This window comes from Lineus longissimus, chromosome 4 (genome assembly GCF_910592395.1).
Source record: "Lineus longissimus chromosome 4, tnLinLong1.2, whole genome shotgun sequence".
NCBI classification, from domain to species: Eukaryota; Metazoa; Nemertea; class Pilidiophora; order Heteronemertea; family Lineidae; genus Lineus; species Lineus longissimus.
The window spans coordinates 18,213,801-18,229,987 of NC_088311.1; the positions used below are offsets into that span (position 1 = coordinate 18,213,801).

Genomic DNA, 16,187 nt, shown 5'->3' on the forward strand with positions numbered 1-16,187 from the left:
AGAGTCACCCTCATCGACCATTGATCACGTGGATGGAAACTTTGGAGGACGCGCAAACACGCGTAAGTTGTGATCATTTAAAAAATTGAGAATGAGTAAATTATAGACTTAACCGAGCAATTAAATGGACGTTCCATTGCGTGTTATATACGACTAGCATTATACCCGTGGCACAGGCAGGTTCAGATGGGCTAAACCTTGAATTGCATGGGCCGAAAGATTGAATGGCAATGAAAATCTAATGCAATATCAAAGGGGCCGTATCGACGAGACAAATTAAACAAACGAATTGTCCACAGACAGGGACCCTGTTTTGTTGCTTGCATATCAAAGTATGTCAATTGGTCTGATAGAGACAATAACGCAATGTCAACATGCATCGTTCCTTTGTCAGCAATACGGAGAAGAAGAAGAACTCAAATAGGCCTTCACATGTCATGTCTGCTGCCCAATGGTTCGAACCGCTTACACTATCACTACAACTATAACTTCAAAATGCGTGTTGCTCCTAGCAAGGTCTCGGGCAAGGCACTTAGTCGACAGGCAAGCTGTAGGTTCAGCACCGTGAGCAGCACCGTGAGCAGCACCTTGATAGGCCATGCCAAGAGAGCCTCTTCAGATACATCAAGTATTGAAAGCTGTAGACAGACCATGTTGTGATACATTTTATTCGATCTTGGTGAAATCAATTCGCCTAACGGGTACCAGGTGCAACGTATAATATCACATGGGCACACATGGTCATTAGTGTTTGAATGCATGCCATACTCCACGCAGTGATATAAGTCAAAATGCCTGCTTTGGAGACTTCCTTGGGTTCAGGGTCAATGTTATATTCAATCCACGATTGCAGGTCACGTGATGTTAATAAACGGACGTTGTCCACACTTTCGCATTTCAATACCGAATATGGATATGCATGGACTTTTATACAATTACTGGCAAGAATGATAATCTCAGATGCATTACTCTCATCATGTAACTTACTACTTCATCAGAGGCTTATGCTTGCATTTTTCAAGTGCTGACCCAAATGAGGTAAAAAACGCAAATTTCGAGTTCCTTGTACATTGTGCGATTTGAAGATTTTCGAATATAAAGTAATGCAAAATGAGGAAAAGCCAGGTTTTTCATTGTGTGTTCCTTTCACAATTCCCGAGCCAATAGAGAACAATCGGGATGGCATGGCCTAGCCCCCCCCCCCCCCCCCATATTACTGCAAACTCGGTCATGACCACATTTTCCCTTGCTGCATGTATACCGTGAAAATGTTTGAACCTCTCTATTAAAGTTGTTTACATAACTTCTTTTTTTACACCTTAATAGTTTTAAAACCTCTCTCTTGGTGTCTTCTTTGTTATATCTATTTTCAGGATCAGCAATGAACATCGGAATTGGTATAGGCTGCGCGACAGTTGTTCTCGTCTTGGTTTCCATTGGTATTATGTTGGCAATTAAAAAGAAAAGGTACATGTACGTGATTTCCATTTTCAAAATTGTACTAACTGGCAACTTTCACGGTGTGATCGTGTTCAAAGCGATTAAAGTCTATCATGAAGTTTGCCTGAATTTAATTCGGCCTTTCAATTCTGATGACTTGTTTCGATGAGAATCCCAGGTTATTTCAGACGCATTTTATAAAACGTGAGGCCGAACCCCAATGCCGAACTATCATTCTGTCAAACACTGTCCCTAAAATTGTTCGCACCTTTTAAGTGGACCACGTAGTTTATTGCAGTTTTTCCAATAGAAACAAATATGGCGATTTATTATTCTCGCGAATTGAGGTTATATTTGCAAAATTCGCGAGAATTCACCAAATCCGACAGTTTTCAGTATTCATTTGATCAGAAAATTTGTAATTTAGCTTCATCGTCGGCCTTCTTTACATATTGTAGCCGGTTTGTCGAACTTTTTGTAGGCCTATGCAGTGTAAACAGCACATTATGCTATCTCCACATTAGCGATTAACGCAGTGTTTTGCATAGAGAGGCTCAATTTCCTCAGACATTGGTCTAGAGCCTGATATTCAAATGTCGCCTTGCTGGAATAAAACCACACAGTGCCTGCGGACAGGGCCTAAATCGTGGTGTTAAACGATAAGATAGTTCTTTTTGGTCTAATAATTCATACATTTTGTTTGTCTTGTCTGATATTTTCCAGTCGGGAAAGCCAACCACATGAAACACCTGAAGAAGACCCACCTGCCAAATCCAACGTGACGGACTACCAGAACCCACTTTACGATATGGAAGAATGGGACGGAGGACAAAACGAAACAAGGGGCAGTTCTCATGAGACGTTCCGCCTAGATGTTGTTTGAGGAAAGTTCACAACATCAAACTATTCAGGATCTTTATAGCTGTGTTTCAGTTGGTGATGGTCGGTTACGTCACGCCAGTTTTCGATGATACAGGACTTCGTCACGGTGCCAAAATTCCTCTGTGCATTCTTACGTACAGAATTTATTTCTCGATGGAGTAAAACCCTTTCTTCTGAAGACATAGGTATGAGATTTTCACAGACGAAGAATAAAAAACTGAATAACTGGCGAAAAAATCATTGTGTCTTCATACATGTATAGTACATTCTAGCACCGCAATATCCGGCTAGCGTTGTACATGGGGACGAAAAATACAGAGGTACGAGACATTGCCGATGTTCACCACTGACTCTGTATCAAAGAATGACACTGAAGGTATCGTGTAAAAAAATTGGCAAAATTTTAGAAAACGTCTTGAATAGGGGATGGACGTAAACGTGTGTGCCTTCTTTGCCTGACAAGCCTGATATCACTGTACCGAGTCGTCAGACTGATCCGCCTATTTCATATTTTGATTGAATTTATAGTAAAGTGCGTACATGTATAATTTATAAGTTAGTTTATTTACTCCAGACCACGTTCCATGGTATACAGTAGATCAAATATACCCGTACATGTCATATGTACATTGTATTACAAAGTGAATTATTAAGGGGTCTCACAAAATATTTATGCAATCAATAGCGTTGTGGCTATCATAAATTATCAGTGGTGCTTCCAAAACAGTTGTAGGCTACACCTGCAACAAGCTTGGCTGGTTCTGTGGGATATTTTTGTCTGAATCCGACAAAACAAGAGTTTGTGCCCTCAGGCATGGGATAAAATCAATAACATAATTGATGACTTTCACACATCTTGTTGAAAACACAAAAAAAACACAATAGCTACATGTACTAAAAGAATAAAGCAATGGCGTCAAATATAATTTTAACTTGATGTTTTTCGGAAGGGGACTCAAGATTTATTTTTTTTTTGGTTATTTGCACATTAGTAGCATAAAAGAAGTGAATTCGAGTCCTATTATCACATCTAAATCTACCACTCACCACGTGCCAATTACAATACAGAAATAAAAAAATAACAACATTGACTGGTCTAATTTCAAAATAACAATTAATCAATATTTGTTTGAGAGTTCTTGCACCTAGCCTATTTATAAAGTCACCAAATTAATAAAGACAGCTTATTAGAGATTGTCTCTATACCTTTTGGCACACAACTTGTATTATTGTTTTGGGCTTTTCAAGTTATGAAATGAGAATGTGGACAGGCTTTGTTATCAAGTGAAAATATTAAAATCTAAGTTAAATCTTTCTCTTTTCTTCTTTTTCACCATCTCAGGTGTCTTTTCTTCGTTTCCACCTCCTCCTCCGTTCCTTATACCAAATATTACACTTTTTCCGCAGCCAGTACCTTAAATCAGCTAAGGCCCACGCCAGAATCCATCACTCATTTCAGGGTATGAAAAACTGCCCGCAGTAAAATGCTGAAGTGCAATATCCAGTTTGCTGGAACTGAATAACAACGAATGTAATAACTCCCGAGGGTTTATCAAGGTAGCCCGAAGTTCTATTTTTTAAACTGAGAAACTCTCGAATGCCGTAGGTTTAAGTTCGGTGGGGACCCAGAAAAAACCCGTTTCACTTTTCATGTCAGTGTCCGCGGACAACATCGATCCAAAAATCAGACCAAATGGCGTTTTTGAGAGTCGTTGTCTTCACTATTAAGGATTAAAATCAATTAAGCAATACTTGGTCAATCACACGTAATATATCTTTTCTATCGCCTGTACCTGAAATTGGACAGAAGCCGAGTCTTGGGACAAAAATACCAGACACTCATTTTCGTTTTCTACACTAAGAGTTGAAATCTTAGCTAGAAGCTAATAGAATTTGAAAGATATCGTCTGCCAAATATATCACCCTACGGCCACAAGCTGTTTCTGAAATAAACGACACATCACGAGTTTTTATTGAACAATCATTGTTATCAAATAATTGGTTTCAAAGGCCAACCACATCGGCAAAGAAGGGGGTGGGGGATTTGATAGACATCTCCACATGACAATTGCGAAATTAGTTCATGCTTGCGCACTCCCTCTGAGTGTTTTATGGACTTTAATTGTCACAGACCTACCGAAAGTGGGCACATTGTTAATTTCTTACCAGTTGCGTGAGAAACAAAATGAGACAGCTATTTTATCTGATATATTTTTCTGAATGATATTTTTTTAAACTTCGTAGCAAATAAGTTAAATAAAGTATTCCTTTAGAAACCCATATCTTGTTGTTTGTTTTCCAACCTACATGATCAGTACCTTTATGCCAATGACATGTTTCAGCTGATAAAGACAAATGATGTCCCACTGACAACTATAAATAAACAAAGCCGTAGTAGAGCAGTGACTACATGTATTTATCCCCTAGACACACCTAGAATGACTAACACAGCACAGTGTATAGATTGATTATGGACCGATTAGGCCAATATTTGAGATACATATTTATTTGCCAAACGGGCTACATAGAGAGAGCATTCTCTGCAAAACACTACAAAGGAAACCCTAGAAAGGGTAAAAGGTAAATGCGTCACGTGACCCAAGAGATTGAATTTAGGGTCACGTGACCATAAATCAAATAAAATAGACAATTTGCAGAAACGGTTGAGAGGGTACCGCCAACACCTCTAAACCTTACCATCATACATGGATATACAATGTACATTAACAATAAGGACGGTGGATGGGGAGGAGGACGGTAAAAAGTCCAAGTTGTAGAGTTGCTTTCGCTTCAGAATCTTTAGGCGAGTGGGGAGACAATCGCGTGATGTCTACCTAAGACAAAGAACTAATTTGCATACATCGAAGAGTGATGAGAATATAAACGATGTCCTCAAATATTGAGGTTAGCAGTTCAGCGCAGGTCAAACCGGTGTATCCCAGCATAAAGTCTATTATGATGGATGACTCCCTCATAATATGCATTTATCCCCTAGACACACCTAGAATGACTAACACAACACAGTGTATAGATTGATTATGGACCGATTAGGCCAATATTTGAGATACATATTTATTTGCCAAACGGGCTACATAGAGAGAGCATTCTCTGCAAAACATTACAAAGGAAACCCTAGAAAGGGTAAAAGGTAAATGCGTCACGTGACCCAAGAGATTGAATTTAGGGTCACGTGACCATAAATCAAATAAAATAGACAATTTGCTAAAACGGTTGAGAGGGTACCGCCACAAGCCGAAGGTCACTGAGGCCACCCCACAACCGGCAGAAAATGCTCTCTCAAAATAAATCCCGGCGAACCGCCGAGTGATAATAATGACGCATATAATGACGCTAGATATTTAAAACCGTAGCACATCACTCAAGTCTACGTGTAAGTAGCAATGACGAGGTGAAATAATGTATATATTAGAGTTACAACTGTCGCGTCCACCAATTATAACACCGTGTTATGACAAATTTGGTATATATGAGACTAATAATCTAAGACGAAATGTCTAAACCGAGTACAAAGACTATGTCGAAATCGACCCAGCAGCCTAAGTCTGACTGGGAGGAGTGTATATATGAAACTACACGTACTACACAGATACAAAACACACCTGACAGCCTAAGTCTGACCAGGACACTAACAAATGACCTACAAGGTCGCGAACCAAAGCCCGCCGTGCGCTTGGCACATCCTGTCGTACGTTAGCAGGTACGAGTCAAAATCGCCTCGGGTAAATGTATTGAGATGATTGTTGACACGAGAATTAGTTATAAAACACGGATATATTTTCTGAAGGCATCGGATGACCACCTGCCTGCTGCCCGGATGTAGGCATCGGATTTGCCCTCGATTGCGGATTGTGTTGCAGCCCCAATTCGCAAACTGTGCCCCTTAAAGCGGGAAGAGTCTAGACCGCAGAGAGAGAGTGCACGCTTGAGTGTACCGTCGAAGTCCTTGCGCAGGAAAGGAGAGCCACCGGGATGGCAGAAAAGCAGCCCGGGTGATAAACCCCGTACAGCCAAAAAGCCCCTCACGTGTTCTAACGGGCAAAATTGCGACCTAGCAGAAAGACGCAAGGTTTGAGAGCCTTGTGTGTTGCTAGACTTAAATCTTCGAAAAGATACCAGGAGCCCATCGGATTCGACCGTCAGGACGAAAAAGTGAAGGTAGTTGGCTAGACGGGATTTAGTCGAAGGGAGCATCTCTCTCACCCTAAGAAAGGCACTGAAACCAAGTACTAGGGCAGTCTGAAACATGACCGAGTTATAGTGTGAAGACGTAACAAGTGGGGCCGCAACCAATAATTTGGAAAGGATTTCCCTGGTAACGGGCAAGCGGACATCCGGGTGCGCACGCAAATGTTTGGCGGCGCAAAGTAATTTAGCCACAACGAATGATTTGGTCGGGTCAGCCATGTCATTAAGCTTATGTAAATAGGATATAGCCGACATGATGGACGCAATAGACGAAGGGGAATACCCACGGCCGTGCAAAAAGGCAATGAAAAGAGTTAAAATGGGCACCGAAAAAGGAAGACATAGTTTCGTTTTGATGTAGTCGTTGAAAGATTGAGCGAAAATGTCCCAGGTCCTACGATAAGCCACCATAGTGGACGATGCAACCATGTTACTGCGCAATTCACTCAACGCAGATTCCATCCATCCGGGTAAAGTTCTTGAGGAATCGGTGTGGGCGTTGGGTCCGCCCAAGGCGCCCGTTTGCAGGGTAGTTGATAAAGCTTGGAATCAGTGAAACCTTGGAACCAGTGATAAACCTTGGAATCAGTCCTAAAAATGCATAAAAACATGAAATAATGCCATTGGAACCTAAGGTGGTTACGAATCAATATTTGGAGATTATTTTTACATGATCAGATTTGAATTTGACGGTAGTTTAGAAATCAGTCGCATATCCGATTCAACAATCTATATTTTAGAACAACCCAGTCATACCTCGCCTCAAGTGTACATTACTGATCTCCCAAATATGGGCATGCACGTCACGACACGCCCACCACACACCCATAATATGGACCAATCAGCGCTTTGCTTACTACGCCACCACACGGGCCCTATTTTAGCTACGGAGCAGTGTGATCATACAGGGTGATACAGAGAAGATTGACTACATCATGTTGTACCGGCTGGCACTTATCCGTACGTCATCTTAAACATGACAAGAAACGTAGATGAAGGTTTATTACCGAAGGTTTTAGCCGGGATTGGAGATGAAAAATGTGAACAAATTCCTTCGCTGTGAGCGATTTCGTACATCTTCATGTACACATCGAGGGATGTAGATATCTTTTCGTGATGTCACCAGTTCTAAGCAGACACATGTTTTAGTGATTCCCGTGTGCATGTTTGTCCTATCTACCAAGCTTAATCAGAGCATTATATGTAAAAAATGAGTCTTCTAATAAAAACGTTTTATTTTAGTATATGGAATGCAAAACAATCACAAAACCTTTCTTTTGCTTTCATTGAAAAGAAATCAGATATTTGCAATTGCGCTCGTCATGAATATAAGTTTATTTTTTAACGACAACAACGCATTTCAAATGCATTCCATGATGACGTCATCCTCCACAAAAATGTGGTTTCTGGAACTACTGGCAAATTGCTATCAATAAAGTCAGCTGGGACGAGAGTGGCAGTTGGAAGGGTATAAATCGCGGAAGGAACGCACCCGATTTCATGCGGTACTTGCACAGTGATTCCACGGTTTAGTACTGACTATTCCAAGGTTTATCACTGGTTCCAAGGTTTCACTGAGTCCAAGCTTTATCAACTACCCGTTTGCAGAACGCATGTATCTGTGAACGAGAAAGCATGTCAGCTAATACATTCTTTTTCCCAGGAATATGCTTTGCTCTCACAACGATATTATGCACGAGGCAGGCTTTTACCAGGGACCGTACCAGGGACATTATCTGCGGTTCTTTAGATGTTTGTTTGTTTATGACGGACACTATATTGCTTGGTTATCAGTGAAGAATACTATGTTCTGGTTGGCCCAATTTTTGCCCCATATCAAAACGGCTAACACGATAGGGAACAGCTCCAATGTTGCGATGTTAAACTGTCTCCATGCCGCGGGCCAGATCCCGTAAAACCAATGAGTTTTATATATATATATGTTTATTTCGTACTATTGTACAGAGTATTTAAATTGACATGAGTTTACAGAATTTACAGAAAAGAAAAAGAAACACCGTGATTACAAATTAACTCGTACATACAAATTCTAACATCGTCCTTATCTCGTCCTGTGTTAGTATTTCGTTGCCGTTTTCTAGGCTTTCTAACAACTCACGGGCTTGAGCCACCACACGTACATCCACATCTTTAAACTCAGCCTCACCTATGTTATGGTATCCAACATTAATCGTAAACTTATTGATACGATATTTAAGACAGACTTTAGTAGTGTTCCTACCTAGGCTTGTTGTACCCTCATACAATATTAGATTCATACATAACATCATGTAATCGTTCCCTGATCTAGTAAGGTTTTCTATGAATCTCAGTAATCATCTTTCCAATTGAAGCTCAATGGGACTGTCTCCAATGATTAAAGGAATTAGTTTGTTGTGTGTTCTCATTGGTAACTTCATTATTCGCCTGACGCACTTCCGCCATGAAGTGAAAAAATTATCCATGTGTCGACTTCCAATGTCCCACAATTGAAACCCATACATACTCATGCAAAAAGATTTGAACAAAAAATACCGGCTCTCGGCTGAAGCATGCCCAAAACGAGCCAAAACCATGTTGGTACGCTTATACAAGTTGTTTATTCCTGCATCGATTCTCAGCTGGTCGGTATTGGGCCCTAGGGGAAACCCAGATGCGTCTCAACCTGTTTTGCATTTTATATAGAGCGCCAAATCCGATGCTGCCAGAGGAATCCGTGAAGAGCTGTACATGTAGTTGATTAGTTGTAGAGTTGCTTTCGCTTCAGAATCTTTAGGCGAGTGGGGAGACAATCGCGTGATGTCTCCCTAAGACAAAGAACTAATTTGCATACATCGAAGAGTGATGAGACTATAAACGATGTCCTCAGATATTGAGGTTAGCAGTTCAGCGCAGGTCAGGATGACTCCCTCATAATATGGATATCTAGACGCGCCAAGAAGATAAAAATTGGTCTGTAGAGTATTTCTACGTGAATACGCACAATAGCACTGCTAAAATTCAGAATCAATGCATAAATTACACATCTGTAAAGTCGCAAATTCTTTTTCGAATTTCAGTTTCAACCGGGGGGGGGGGGGGGTGTGCGAGCGTGGAATGTTGTGAAATTGCCGAAATTGGGCCAGGAGGGTGAAAATCGTCCTAAATTTGGATTACCCAGGTACCTGCGTTTGTACCCTTTCAAACTCCTATTACTCATGCCCGGGCAGAACCGTGCATTTATCATCAGATGAAAATAATCGTGATCAAAATGGGTATAATCTGTCATTTTTAGAACAACCGACGCTTTGCGTGATGTCATTTAACTACTGTTATCAAAGGTCACTGCCTTTGGCCGTGAAAGAGGCGACAATTTGAACGGTATGTCTCAAACCGTCTATTAGACCAAGACTTCATTGAAGCATACGTGTATATTTATTATTTATTTCATTTTGTTTCTGCGCCCTTGATCCGTGCAAGTCAATTCTTAAACTCTTGTCGAAACTGAGACACACGAGTTGTGCGAGGAACAAATGAGACAGTTTCTCCATTTGATTACTTTCTGGAGTGTTCTTTTTTCTGATATCTTAGCAGGTAGGTAAACTTGAAACATTTGTCGTTCGATTCCGTGCTTACTCGATTTTGTTTCAGGCGAGCAGCAGTTCTTGCGGAATACGTGATTCTTTGCCTTTAATCACATCACCACATGTCCTCCGCGCTGTAGGGAGTTTTTGCAGAGCTAAGAGCCCGAAACGCCAACGCGAACGCCGATCTCTTTGTTCGAGCTCCTCATCAGGATGCCGAACAAAAGGGTAGGCGATCGCATTGGCGTTTTGGGGAATTTGCGAAAACTCTCTAGTAAAAATCCTACCCGAATTTCGGCACTGTTTCATCAGCCCTACGGATCGCGAAGTACGAACTATACTAAGCTACAAAAAGTCTGTCGTGTCGTCAAATATGTGCTAATCGATTTACGAAACATTCCAAACCATCTTCTATAATAGCGGGGTAATATGTGTCCTCTCAGGACATTTCATTCTTTTCAGTTTCGGAAATAGAGTGAAGATTTACAACTAATTTTGCTATCAACTCCCCGGTTTACCATTCCTTTCTATATGTAAGCCAAATGAAAAACAGCTAACTTTTCGTAGGAAGTTGGGGTGTGCCATATTGCCCCAGTGGTGGGTAAATCATAATACATTTCATTATTTTCTGAGTTCTAATTACTATATACAACTGCAACTTACCCCTAAGATTACCATGTTCGAACGTATATTTTGAAAATTGACTCTAGGCCATATTACCCCAACCTTATAAGGCAAAATGGGGAACCCCTAATGTGTCCCCTCAAAAACACCAGGCACGGTCCGAGCAATTTTGAAAACTATACATGTACTTAGTATCTGTTAGCACATAATGTTCCTTCACACCAAAAAAGTACCGAGTCCCTTTATTTCTTGGCGGGAAGGTGAGCATTTTTTTTCAGGTATATAATAGCAAGAAACGAAAACATTTGTAAATAGCAATACAAAAATGTTTTGATACAGTATTCACAGTCCGATGAAAATGGATAAGACGATAGAGTTAGTACATGTACGTACATGTATCTTAATATATTGTTAAGAGTACTACTATATGGGCAAATTTAATATTGCATACATGTATTTACATAATGTGCATTATATGCGACGTGAAATCATCATTTACAAAAATCAAATCAATAATTTTCCGAGCTGGATATGTTTAATGTGATGTCGATAATCATTAGCCGTTAAGTTGAGTGAAGTTGACTTGAATTTGGAGAGTGTCAGTCTAGTGGTTTCTAGAAATTACATGACTGTATAGACAAGGACGTTTCTCTGATCTCTGGGCAGAATCGTCTCGTGACGAACGTGTACATGTACCTGAATGCAGAAATTGAATGATTTATTTATTGGTTCTTGATGTTATCCATAGCTTCACATGTTCACCGAGACGACCGCGTCCATCTTGAAGACAAAGAAGCAAAGTCGTTCCTCGTTGAACACTCCGGCAGCAGGTATCGGCGGCAACTACTCTGGATAGGAAATCTAGGGGGCACAGATTTAAACGAAGAGTGTCGAGAAAAATGCCGCTACAGTGAATTCTCGAAACATGGGATAAAGACAAAGAAAGAAGTTGTAAGTGATTGTAAGTTAGGAAGTTGTCGTACTACAAAGTATTTGTCTCCATAAAATGAGACCATTGTGGGTAAAGGACAGCTTAAGTAATATACATGGTATAGCCTGCGGTTAGGCCTGGTACACTACCATATCATTTGGAACAGTTTTATGCAAATGGTGTCACGGTACTGCATCTGAGTCACGTTGTTGCCTGGTGACGGTATATTCAACCACAGGGCATACAGCATATTTTTGCACCAAACTTTAATACTGCAGCAACCTGACCCGGCATCCTGAACCGCAGACCAACAATCAGCACTAACGATCGAGCTTATAATCAGTAACGTGTGCGCGAGGGGAAGAGGATACGACTGCTACGATGCTAGACGATGTTTTGAAACAATCTTTATTTTGTGTTGTACATGTCGCAGGCTCTGCAACCATTAGTTCTATGCCTGCTAGTAATTGCATATGGACACTTTTATTCACAGAAAAGGTTCTCCCCAGGTAAAAAAATACGCTCTTGTTCCTTCGCCCCGATACAAAGTACAGCTTTCATTACATTTTTAGAAGATTTTTCTTTATTCTAAATAAGCGGTTTTTCAGAGTGTATTTTTTCATTTGTAATTAATTAACAAAATAGAATTAATGACGTCTGGTAAAGGCTCACGCCGTTCATAAAAAATTGAAATTTGTAATCGAATTTGAAACTGTGTACCAGGCTCAATCACTTGCTCTGCCTGTTGGGTAGTTAACATTTCCTATTTGACGGCTGGGTGATGTACATTCGTACATGCATATATTGCGAAAAATGCAAATGCCTTGAATTATCCTTTATACCACGCTCAGAAGCCTAGCTATTTACAAATGTAGTTGTTGTCATCATGTTGTGTTGGGGGAACTGCTCAAATGGACTAACACTAGTTTCCTTCTTGACTCTCCTTTATTTCTTCATTTTCCCTTGGCTCTCGTACTAGGCTCTACGGTGGTTTCTCCTTGAGGGAAAGAAACCCTTTAGCTTTATACAATTGTTATCTTTATACATTGTAACCAAGACGATACTGATATGTCATCATCCTGCCAGTGACGTTGCAACCTTTGATACGGCTTGTGTTTGGCTCTTTTTACCTAATATGGCATCATTTTGATTGAACCCCAAGTTCATTAAACAATTCCAAATCCCAAAAGTATACAACGTGTTGGGAAAGTCTGACCAATGGTTTACTTTACTCTGGTCACCACAACATCTCGGCCACTTTACCCCTACTTGTTTACTTGTAATTTTGAACATGAAGGAATCAATCTATATCATTCAATTTGTGTCTTAAACAAAACCGCTGTGTGAGGCTTAACACTGGACACCTAGATGTCACTAGTTTACCCTAGTGTCGTCATATAATCTTGTTGCCAACATTCTCGCATAGTTATGCGGTGTCATTTACTTGCTTTCCCTGTGGTGTGATTAACATTATGTATGTACAGTCGTCCCCAAAAGTTTACATTATACATTTAATAAAATAATGGTGTGTGTCATACCGATTTTTTTTTCTTTAATGCAAAACTTGGCACTCATTGAAAAATATCATGCGAATATCACGATATCAAAATACATGTACAATTGTAACATGAAAATCGGTCTTTTTACATCCTGGTGTTATCAATATATAAATATACGAGAATCATACTCTGGTCAATTCGTTGACTTTCTGTAAAAAATATTTGGAAAAAATATGTTTGTTATAATAATATCGAAATTATTTAAATCGAAAAAGTGCCAAATTTTAGGGAAAACGTGGAAGTTATCCGGACATTTAAATATCCCATTTCGTCCAAAATCAATGAAACTGGTCATTAATGATTTTGCCATTATAAAGGGCATCAAAAGAAACAAAACATTTAATGAAATCTCATATGTTTGAGATTTTGCGATATCAACCAAGCGAAAACATATGTTTTTCGAACTTTCCTCACAAAAAGTCAGAGAATGGACCAGAGTTTGATTCTGTTCCATTTCAATTTTAATAACTGCAGGATTCGAAAAGATAGTCTTTTACATTTTTACGTGCAATGCCATATTTTGCATATAGCCAAGGAAAAAAAGATATGGCATGAATTATTTATTGTAGACCTATTCGAAAGTTTTAAGTGTATGTAAACTTTTGGGCACGACTGTACAGCTGAGTGATGGGCGATGAGTACGACAGCCTCTATTTTCAGTAATCTACCTGTGACCTACTGAACTGACCCTGATCAATGATGCAGATTCCAAACACAAATCACCGTGTGGCTATATGGCCGAGTTTTGGCTTGCTGTTGGAGCGATTTTTTGTACGATTTCTTTTGTACGATTTATCATTTCAGCTGGACTTCATGAAAGAATACAATTGCAAACATAAAGGATTATTACCATGTCCTTATGGTCAAGCGTGTGTGGCGACAAATGGAGACACATCCATAAATACCAAGCTGCACGTAAACTGTTCTGGTAGGTCGCTCACCACTCTGCCTATACGTTCATAGCATAAAACCTCACCACTATGATCATGGCATAAAACCTGCTCTTTCGAGAAGACACAATTTGCATTAGTTTAAACAACTTTACTCCATAACCGAATTTAAATCTAAGCAATCTGATTTTATAGCTCCTTTAAATTGTCGAACCTACAGTTTATACTGATATTTTACAGATTGAATCATCTTACCACAACCCGTTATTAAAATAATACACAGTGGTAACAACTTCAAGTGGATACTTCATATTTTGTCAATATTGGATGACATGATTGAGTCATAGCGAATCAAAATGAAAAAACCTTTAATATAGGTTCTTAAAAATCTCAAAAATCATTTATTGCAAGGTTTCATTTTACTGGAAAACCGCTACAGGGTGCATATTGGTGTTAGCCATTGAACCATTAAAGGTTTTCAAAAGCGCAAAAACCTTTATTTCTAAAAGTGTTCTCTGGCAAATAGACCTTCCCAATCACTAGCAATATGTCGGCACCCTTCGCACAGCCGAGCACTGCTCAACTGTTCTGTCTGAAGTCTTCTTACCTCGCATTTTCAGCTTCAATCCCTTGTTTCTAGCGTGAGATGAGTCTGTCGCACGATTTCAACAGAAAGGGGCCTCTCAGTCTCAACTCTTTTTTCTTGGGTGATTTACGTTTTTCACACGATTTCTATCGACACGCCATTTTACTGCTAAAACATCTGAGATTCCTTATACGACCTATAGAAATCTATTTTCTGGATATGGTGTCCTCTCGGTTTCTCAATAACCCGATTTTAGTCAGTGTATCACCTAATTATGTTCCATGCTACGTCAAAAGGCCCTATTTGAAGCTAATAAGACCGGGCAAATTTAACTGATCGAACTCAGAAATAGTTTCGTGTCAGGGTGTCTTGCGTCTGGGCTGCATCTCACACTCATGCCACAGAAGATAAATAGGGTGGTCCAAAAAAGTGTGCAATTTTAATTTGCCATAATGTCTACCAATAAATATTGTATTTCTGCCATGGGTTTGATCGACAGCTGACCTGGGCGTCTTCAAGAAGGCATTGAAAACCTATCTTTTTAAATTAGGCTATTTTTAAATCCGTTTTTAATCATGTGGTCCTAAATTGTTTTATTGTTTTATTGCTGTATTTTAGTACTTTGAGCACATTGTTTCTTAGATTGTAAGGTGCCTTTGAGCAATTTGTTGATAAAGGCACCTAAAAATATGTTTTAATAATAATAATAATAATAAGATAGTGTTAGTAGACAATCATATTAACAGTGAAAAGCATTCTCGTCAACTCCAATTACATGTACTTCATTTTTTATGATTATTTAAATGTTCGATTTTCAGAATCTTCATTTTCCCACACTTTTTGAGGTTCTCATATTCAGTGTCGATGCACATCACGGTTTGAATGGGCATGTAAATAAGACAAAAACAATGAGGTTTTTATGGTATCAGCAAAGTCTCATGGGCATGTGCAAGCACCCCTGAGTGATAACATAAATATTAAGTGTGCAATTGGATAGAGAAATAGCTCTGGTTCATTATTGCATCGCCGGAACATGCGAGAAAAGTTAGAGGAAATGGACATTCTAAAAATCAAACACGTTACGAAGAAACATGTCTTTTAAACATGTGAGGAAAAAAGGTGGACTTAAAAATGCTTCATCGTCATAATGTATAACATCAGTGCCTCCCCCGGCAGAAAAATCTTAGCAGACTGACAATATTTGTAGAAAAATTACGGAAATTATAATTACACACTTTTTTTGGACAACCCTACAAGATCAGAAATCGGAACAAGTGACCATGGAGTAATAGGCGTATACATTTTGTAGTAGTTGATGGTATTTGAAATCAAAGCAGGCCCTTAGCCGGACTTCTTTTTTCCATTCTGAAATGGTGTCATGTTAAACTCTGTTTTCAGATATAGTTTGCACGAAACAGCTTCCTCTCGAAAACGGTGAGGTTTCTGTATCGAAAGTGACCATCGATGGTACGGCGAAGTAGTCGTGCAAAAAAGGTTATGCCCTAA

General features: G+C 39.5%; 1 protein-coding gene across 1 annotated transcript in view; it reads left to right on the forward strand.

The window, feature by feature from the left end:
- Positions 1-16,187, forward strand: part of LOC135486804 (sushi, von Willebrand factor type A, EGF and pentraxin domain-containing protein 1-like) — a 48,270-nt gene that overhangs the window by 20,508 nt on the left and 11,575 nt on the right. The gene's annotated exons all lie outside the window — the stretch shown is intronic.